At 42.4% G+C, this 8,881-nt stretch overlaps 1 long non-coding RNA gene across 1 annotated transcript; it reads left to right on the plus strand.

The window, feature by feature from the left end:
* The first annotated feature begins 405 nt into the window (after positions 1–405).
* Positions 406–947, plus strand: LOC115561640 (uncharacterized). Its single transcript, XR_003979943.1, has 2 exons — positions 406–441; positions 764–947. It is a non-coding gene; the product is annotated as an uncharacterized LOC115561640 (long non-coding RNA).
* The last annotated feature ends 7,934 nt before the right edge of the window (positions 948–8,881 follow it).

Raw genomic sequence — 8,881 nt, forward strand, 5'->3', positions numbered from 1 at the left:
ATGCTAGTCTTATTTCCTTAACATACGTTAGCTTTGTTGTGTTTGACGTTTTTATTAGCTTATGATAGATACCCAGTAAAGACATTTAAATATGCTTGATTGAAAATTAAAATATAATAATCAGATATTACCTTATCTTAAAGGTAATAGTTGGTTGTGAGTAATACGTAGGCTATTTAACAAAAGTGTGTCGAGTAGAAAAGTGCTACATAGTTCCCGTACGACCCTGGTGCTACACAAGATGCTAAATAGCGCTTTAGCTTCTAGTTTGTAGAACAATGTTACGCCCACAGTTGTAAGATGTGTCTGCATTTGCTGCTGTAGGGTGCGTAGAAAGTTGGTTTGTTACAATGTCATATACATATTCACGGTACCGATTTCCTCTCCGATCCGCAGACGCACTGGACCAGCCACCAGCGGACGAGGTGGTAATCATTGGCAGTAAGTGGAAAGCTGTAGCAGCTCATGTATGTGATATAAGGATAGTGTTCCCCCCCTTAAAATATCACCACTAGGTCACTACAACACTGATGCTTACTGTATGTTAGAAGGACCACCCAGTTTGGGGATTACTGTAGAAAGGTTGCTAGATGGTGGTGACTTATCTGTGAGGCATTACTGCAGGAAGATCGTCATTTTGTTAAGTAGGCTGGGTTAACTTAGGGGTTAGTTTTGAACATGCAACTAGTCTAGCATTATTAAGTGTGACTGTCTTGAGAGTGTAGAAGAGTGTCAAATGTTGTCTTGTTTGTTTACATTCCAGATAACTGGCCCCACACCGCTGTTTTGCTCCTCATAGAGACCTGGAGGTCTCTTAAGGAGAAGTTTGAGTGTCCCACCATAAAAAAAAAACAAGCTTGGGAGATGGTTGCGGAGTGCCTCAGAAAGGAAGCAGTTATTGTGACATGGCAGATGTGTGACAACAAGTGGAGGAACCTTAGGCACAGGTAAGCAAAATCACAAAAACTCAACCCCATGAAGAGGAGAGTCACTCTCGCACACACTTACCTAAACAGCTGGGTAATTTTCATCTCAACATTTCTAATGCTCTTTGCTCTGCACTTTTTGTCTATTCTTTCTATAGATACAAAATCATCCGTGATGGGCATGGGAAGACAGGACAGGGCCGGCGAAAGTGGGAGTATTTCGCCGTGCTGGAAGAACTTTTTGCTGGCAACCCAGCTGTGCAGCCCACAGTAGTCATCTCCTCAACCCCAACATTCACAACCCCTCCCCCACCACCACCACCAGATCAGGAAACACCATCAACTTCAGCTACCATGACTACGCCACCGGTGAAGCCGAAAACAAAAAAAGACAAATTGGATGACAAATTAGAGGAAATCATTAAATTACAAAAAGAAACGATAGCTTTTCAAAAAGAAAGAAATGACATCCTTAGGCAATTCACTGCAGCCATGGTTCGCATGTCTCAGGGCAATGAGCAGTAACTTATTTATTTTATTTTAATATTTGACTACAGCTTTGACTTTATCTAACTTATTCCATTTATTAATTTTTGTAATTCCAAGGCAATATATAATAAACACAACAAACAATATACTTGACTAAGTAGTGATTCATTTATTAACTCTTTTAGGCCTATTCTGACCTATAACATTGCCGCAATGTCCTCCCTCTTTTGCTGTGCTGCTCTCCTCTGTACCACCCTAGGCCCATCTACAGTGGGAAGGGCATCATCAAGACCATCGGCGTCCACAATTACTGCCTCTTCTTCTCCCTCATGGATAAGAATTAAATTGTGTAGGACACATGTGCTGGCAATTACTTTAGGAATGGTATCAAGTAGGACCATGTCAAGGTGGTGGAGTCTTCTCCATTTGCATTTTAAAAGTCCAAAGGCACGTTCAATGTGCACCCTTGTTGAGCTGTGGATATTGTTATAATTTTTTGACGCTCAGTTAAATGTCCATTGTCTCGGTATGGGACAAGAAGGTTTGAGTCGAGTGGGTAGGCAGAATCACCAAGTAAATGGTACTGGGCAGGGAGGGGATGAGCCGTCAGCATGGCCTTTAGGTCACTGTTCCGGTACACCCCTGAATCATGTACAGATCCAGCATTTCCAGTGTGTATGTGTGTGAAACGCAACTGGCTGTCACATACAGCCTGTAGCTGGAAACTAGCATATCCCTTTCTGTTAATGAAAGCATCTCTATGGGTTGATGGCCCTTTTAAGGGGATGTGAGTGCCATCAAGGCATCCCAGGACACTAGGGAAACCTCCCTTTCGCTCAAATCTTTCAGCCGTAGCAGGGTATTGTTCAGGCGATGGCCAGCGTATATATCTTGTCACTAATGCGCTGAGGCCCTCAACTACTTGCATCACATAGTAATGTAAACTGCCCTTGCTGACCCCAAACCGATCAGCCACTCCTCTGAAGGATTCTTTGTTGGCTAGCAGCCACAGTGTTGCCAAGATGCGTAGCTCCAGTGCAGGTTCATCACATTGATTTAGATGAGGTCCAAGGTCTTGGCAGAGTATCTAAAATAGACCAAAAGACATTTCTTCATGCATACATAGCCCACTTTGTGTAGCCGGGATAATAACTAATGGCGAGGCAGATGTGTATCTTAAATAAACAGAGAGCCTATGTAACATTGATTGTATCAAACGGTGCTCTCTTCGGCTACGTGACATTCGTTGCCATGGCATTAAACTAAACTATATTGAAATCATTTACTCTTTTCCTAACAGAAAGCAACAGATAAAACGTTTCATATAGCTTATCTACACCCTTACTTCAAGAATAGAGGGCGACGTAGCCCTCTATTCTTGAATTCTCCGTACTCGTTGTCTGCAGGGCCGGATTAACAATTTTCTGTGCCCTGGGCAACAAGGCTCAAGGGCCCCCCCCCCCCCCCCCCCCCCGCCGCCGCCAAACAATCGTAAAGTCGCTATCATCGGAACTTGGTGGCTTGATGAGGACTTATTGAAAGTTTCAATTGTCTTGACAGCAAACAGCTAGGTAGGCCTCAACTTAACAGGCCTCACCTCCATTACCACTGTTAATGGCTGTTAGGGCCGGCTGCCCTGGGGAGGGGGGGGTTCATCAGGGGGGATAAGGTGCTTCGGGTGTGACCTCTATCGCGTTGGGGGTCGGAGATGCCGGAGGAAAGCATCTGGCCACACACACACACACACACACACACACACACACACACACACACACACACACACACACACACACACACACACACACACTCTCTCCCTCTCACAAACACCTCCCCAAACCCTCTTGTAATCTGTCCTTGTCCCCGTATAATTCTTTATGTTTTGGTATATGTTACATGTCTGTCACACGTATCTGGGTTTTGTCGTGTTATGTGGTGTCTGTAGATGTATGGTTGCACTTTGAAAAAAAAAAAAAAAAAAAAAACCTTGTCAAGGGCCCCTTTGATGTCACGGGCCCTGGGCAAGTGCCCAGTTGCCCTAATGGTTAATCCGGCCTTGGTTGTCTGCAGTAGGCTTTCAACGAGGTCGACCACTTGTAAACCCTCTTCGGTAAACTCTTCCAATAACATGGAGGCTGCCGCTAAAACCATGACCTTCGTATCCATTTTTTTTTCGTTTACAGTTTGTTTAGAACAGTGTTCAAAAATCGTTCAAAATTAATTGTTTAATGTCAACGCGTTCGTTGCGAACGTTCGCCTATGTTCCCTGAACTTGAACGCACCTCAGCTTGACGACAAGGTCCCACTCCGTGCAGCACCTACTTTCGTGCTCCGTCGGCATCTGCCTGCACTTCCCACAGGCACACCACCAATTTCCCGTGAACCTGGGGACCGCTTCAGCCGGAGCTTCAGGCGCCTCCGTAGCCCTAGCCTCCATCTCCCGTAGCTCCTCTTGGGTGTATTCAGGTTCAAACCGATATCCTCTGCTGTCAAAATCAAAATCGAGTGCGTCCTCCAGAAGCCAACTTTCATATTCCATTTTCAGTAATTTTCCCTAATCCGAGGTGCTCAAGTCACGGTACAAGACTTCTAACCAACGTAAACAGCCCAGCTTTCCGTTTCGGCGGAGTAATATCAGCGAGCAGTAATGAGTCTTCCAACTGAAATCAACTGGCGATAAATGTGCAATAAAACACGACAGAAACCATATATTGCGCCGATAATTTTTTTTAAAACTTCACGAATGCCACTAACCACTCGGTTACTTGCACATTTTTGAAAAAGAACGTTTAGGGTTGCTGGGTTGACAGGTTGGTGTATGCACACAGACAACCATTGTGAAGCAGGCAGGAGCGATTCAAAATGAGCCAAATACCCGAGAAAGGACTAAATACTTCAAATTTCGGTGTCACCCACTCTATTTCATCCTAAACAAACCAGAAAGGGGGCTCAATGTTCAAAATACCGGAATTGTCCTTTAAGCACAACAGAGAATCTCCCGGTATAAAACGCCATAAATTAATATTTCTACCTTGATTAATTCAGTCATTAATATTTCCATGGTATTAATAAGGTGTTGTTTTATTAGGATCTGGTCATTGAAAACACAGGAAACTACCGTGAATTATATTATTCACTTGAATCTCTCCGGTGAGTGTGGCACATGCCAATGCTAATGTATTGTTGCTTAGGACTTTAGAGAACAAAATACTATAAATGCTGTTTGAGTTCAGATACCTTTTTATTTATACTTTTGTGTTCATGGTGTCATTTTAAAATGTGTTTAATGAATCGCTAATGCGATCGCTAATCGTTAGCTACATGTTAAGCGCTAGATGCTAATCGTTCATACCAGGCTAATTGTATGCTAATGCTAGCGAAGGTCAAGCACTATGCTAAGGACGCATCTTAGTAGAGCAGCTCAGACATGATGAAACCTTAAAGGAGCAATGCGTTTATTTTGATGTTACCGAAGGACATTGTTTTGCATACTTAACCCACTTTAAGTGTGATTGAATTCATTTCATTGACTGTAGTGCACTTGTTAGATAAGTTTAAGAATAATTTCATTCAATTTAATGGTTAAAACTATTGAAGCCCGTTTCCGCCAAGTAAAAGAAAAAAAATGCAGGTCATAACTCATTATTTTGAGATAGTATGTCATTATTTTGAGATAGTATCTCGTTATTTTTAGGGATGCACCGATCCGCTTTTTTCACCTCCGATACCGATACCGATATCTGAGGTTTAGTATCGGCCGATACCGATATAGAAAAACAGCGCGAAATTATGGCTACAAACTGTAAGTTTCATTGAGGGGAAAAGACTGTAGGCTCCGCACGGCGTGTTGCTTGTTTATGACGTCACTCACAGCGCACAGCATAGAAACTGAATAGATCAGCCAATAGATAGATAGATACACTTTTATTAATCCCGTGAGAAAATTTTCATGGGAAATTCAATTATCAAAGCAGCAAGGTAGTAGGAATAGGATTCAAGTACGTACATAAACGTAAAAAAATAAATAATTTTTTTTTAAATATGGATCGGCCCATTTGTCACCGATACCCGATCTAGAAATGTCTTCAATATCGGTACCGATACCGATACAAACATCGGATCGGTGCATCCCTAGATTTTGAGATAGTATCTCGTTATTTTGACATAGTATCTCGTTATTTTGACATAGTATCTCGTTATTTTGAGATACTATCTCATTATAATGAGATACTATCTCATTATTTTGAGATAACTTCTCAACAGGACCAGGCCAGTCATTGTAGCCTAATTGTAGCTTATCCATAGGTGCTACATATAGCCTATTATTACAGTAGATTAGCTGGAGATGATGAACTCGATTATTAAAGATTATTTCAGACGGAGGTAAACAAATGCTGAAATTTTGGCTCGATTATCTACTGAGCACAACATAAACATTAGTAAAAGAACTCTAGAAAGAGTGCTTCATAGGAATCAGCTGTGGCGAAGACGCAACAAGGCGGACATCGGAGAAGTAGCCGATTTCATACATCGCCAATTACAGTCCTCTGGCCAACCACATGGCTACAGGTGGATGCAACAGAAGTGTTGGATGGCAGGGATCATCACGGACAGAGAGACCGTTCGTCTCTTGCTGCGTCAAATGGATGGTGGTGGCGTGGATCTCCGTGCACGGCACCGTCTGAGACGTAGAGTCTATGTCAGTCGTGGCCCGAATTATGTGTGGCACATAGATGGATATGACAAATTGAAGCCGTATGGGATATGCATCAGTTGTTGCATTGATGGGTTCTCGCCAAAGATGATCTGGCTAAACACCCACTCAACTAACAGCGACATACGTCTTATAGCGGGGTATTTCCTTGATTCAGTGATGCAGCATGGTCGCCCATTGAAAGTGAGATTGGATCGCGGGACGGAGAACACACACATTGCCGCAATGCAAAGTTTTATTCACGGCAGTGAAAACGGCATTTCCCCAGACTGTGTCACTCTAGGTCCAAGCACGGGGAACCAACGTATTGAACGCTGGTGGTGTACGGCTGATTTCTATGAAGCACTCTTTCTAGAGTTCTTTTACTAATGTTTATGTTGTGCTCCATAGATAATCGAGCCAAAATTTCAGCATTTGTATACCTCCGTCTGAAATAATCTTTAATAATCGAGTTAATTCATCATCTCCAGCTAATCTACTGTAATAATAGGCTATATGTAGCACCTATGGATAAGCTACAATTAGGCTACAATGACTGGTCTGGTCCTGTTGACAAGTTATCTCATTATAATGAGATAGTATCTCAAAATAATGAGATAGTATCTCAAAATAACGAGATACTATCTCAAAACAACGAGATACTACGTCAAAATAACGAGATATTTTGTCTCTGTAGCCGAGGGTTTTAACAGTGTCTCTGTAGCCGAGGGTTTTAACAGTGTCTCTGTAGCCGAGGGTTTTAACAGTGTCTCTGTATCCGAGGGTTTTAACAGTGTCTCTGTATCCGAGGGTTTTAACAGTGTCTCTGTATCCGAGTGTTTTAACAGTGTCTCTGTATCCGAGGGTTTTAACAGTGTCTCTGTAGCCGAGGGTTTTAACAGTGTCTCTGTATCCGAGGGTTTTAACAGTGTCTCTGTATCCGAGGGTTTTAACAGTGTCTCTGTATCCGAGGGTTTTAACAGTGTCTCTGTAGGCGAGGGTTTTAACAGTGTCTCTGTAGCCGAGGGTTTTAACAGTGTCTCTGTATCCGAGGGTTTTAACAGTGTCTCTGTAGCCGAGGGTTTTAACAGTGTCTCTGTAGCCGAGGGTTTTAACAGTGTCTCTGTATCCGAGGGTTTTAACAGTGTCTCTGTATCCGAGGGTTTTAACAGTGTCTCTGTAGCCGAGGGTTTTAACAGTGTCTCTGTAGCCGAGGGTTTTAACAGTGTCTCTGTATCCGAGGGTTTTAACAGTGTCTCTGTATCAGAGGGTTTTAACAGTGTCTCTGTATCCGAGGGTTTTAACAGTGTCTCTGTATCCGAGGGTTTTAACAGTGTCTCTGTATCCGAGGGTTATAACAGTGTCTCTGTAGCCGAGGGTTTTAACAGTGTCTCTGTAGCCGAGGGTTTTAACAGTGTCTCTGTATCCGAGGGTTTTTAACAGTGTCTCTGTATCCGAGGGTCAGCTGTAGGCCTCTGCTAATATGCTAGCTCACATCATGTGTTCTGGTGGTCAGTTGTAGGCCTCTGCTAACATGCTAGCTCACATCATGTGTTCTGGTTAGTCAGCTACAACTGACTAACCAGAACAGCCTAGCTCACATCATGTTTTGGTAGGTCAGCTCCAGGCCCACCTTACCCACATTTACTCAAAAATAGCTTGAAATATGTTGCTAGTTGAGAGATGTTGAAAAATGTGCATGCGTGGAGATGATTCATGACCGTAAAAGTGCTTATGTCACGGCCACAACACAGCTTTTTACCATTATTACCATGCTCTAAGTCACTGTTCCCTCATTCCGTGCCTTTTACTGAACTCTGCTCCATGAGGCCGTTCTCCAAACACCAACAGAGGAGCTGTTCCCGAGTTCCCGGGGGCTGTTACGAGAATATTTGACTTTGTGTTTACATTCGATGTGGTCAAGCTGTCTTCTAGATCGTGTTCCCCAAGTCCAAGAAGGCTGAATGCACTCCAAGCCAATAAAAACAGGTCCTACTCATACTTTGTAGGGAACATTTGTATTCAACAAAATTAAATTACAATTCTTTTTTACAGTTATCGGCACGCTTTACATGTATGAATAGATGTATGAAGGTGGATTCAGAAAAGTACCCTCTTTAAGAACACAAAGTAACCTTGTGAATTACCTGATATGATATAGTCCACTCTATAAGCTCTATACAGTGAGGCTGTAAGCTAGCCTTGCTCTGCCCGCCTAAGTACTTCCGCTCAATTTAAATTTCCCGTCAGTTCTAGGTAAACTTCAACAGACACCCGCCTTCATGTGAGTAAACGTTTGAAAGTCCAGACTCTCTGTACAAATGAAATGAAGTACGAGAGTCTGCTAGGACCAAGCTAGCTGTAAGCCTGGTTGGTGCACCATGCCTGTAGGGGGGACTGCATCATTCGTCCAATAAGTAAAAAAATAATGATTTTTATACTGTTGTAATAAAGCAAATTATAACTATACTGAGGCAACATCACTGAAAATATTGATCAGGAAACACAAAGTGTTTACTGTCAATCTTGTATTTCAACTTAAATTTTGTCTGAATAAAAAGTAATATAGTATAAATAATAATAATATTAAAAATAATGTACAGCGAAAAAACAGTGATGCAAGACCTTACTCGAAGAGGAGGCTATAGTCATTTATTACACGTGCATGGGCCCTTCACAACTTCCGGCGGTGAATTATGTTTAATAATTCACTGTTGCTAAGTATAATTGCCGCTGTCAAGGAAAGTGGATTTTTTGCCGTCTTTCGTATCATTCT

The sequence above is a fragment of the Gadus morhua genome, chromosome 16 (genome assembly GCF_902167405.1).
Source record: "Gadus morhua chromosome 16, gadMor3.0, whole genome shotgun sequence".
Lineage (NCBI taxonomy): Eukaryota > Metazoa > Chordata > Actinopteri > Gadiformes > Gadidae > Gadus > Gadus morhua.